The 679-nt window shown below is 42.9% G+C and overlaps 1 non-coding gene across 1 annotated transcript; it reads left to right on the forward strand.

The window, feature by feature from the left end:
* Positions 1-572: 572 nt before the first annotated feature.
* LOC112088299 lies at positions 573-679 on the forward strand. The gene has a single exon (XR_002900462.1). It is a non-coding gene; the product is annotated as a small nucleolar RNA R71 (small nucleolar RNA).

The raw sequence follows: 679 nt of genomic DNA on the forward strand, positions 1-679 counted from the left end.
GGTAGTTATATGGCTGTCGCGGTTGATATGGTACTATTCCTCCAAAGTTTCCACCTTGAAACTTGTTTTGGAATGATTTTTGCTGAGGTGGGTAGTACTGATCTTGAGGGTTCTCCACATTTGGATTGCGGTAAGAGAGATTGTTGTAATTTGCATTCCGGAAGTTGTTGTTGAAGTTGTTGTTGGAGCGATTTTGGTATGGCACCAGTGCTCCTACGTAGTTCACATCTTCTTCTTGAAATGCTTGATTAATGTGATCGATATCACTAGGTCCTTCCTCTTCTGCACCATTGTTGGTTTCACAAGCATGGATCGGGCGATTGTTGCTCTTCAGAAGCTGGCTCACCATGTTCTTCAACTCGGTTATCTCCTTGTTGTCTGTTCCGGCTTGCTTCATCGATCGATCATATTCAGGACAGTCATTGCTATTGGCTTGAGCCAAATTTTCGATGCGGGCTCTTCCTTGGGTTATCGTCTTTTGCCCAAAATCTCCATTGCTAGCTGTATCAAGTGAAAGTTTGTATTTTGGTTGCAAACCTCGGTAAAATGTGTTCAGCAGGCTTGATCCATGAAATCCATGATGAGGGCAATCACGTTCATACTCCTTAAAACGTTCCCAAGCTTCATAGAAAGATTCAGTTGGCCCTTGTTGAAAGGTTGAGATCTTCGTTCTCAAATT

Source organism: Eutrema salsugineum, unplaced genomic scaffold, assembly GCF_000478725.1.
Source record: "Eutrema salsugineum unplaced genomic scaffold, Eutsalg1_0 scaffold_15, whole genome shotgun sequence".
Lineage (NCBI taxonomy): Eukaryota > Viridiplantae > Streptophyta > Magnoliopsida > Brassicales > Brassicaceae > Eutrema > Eutrema salsugineum.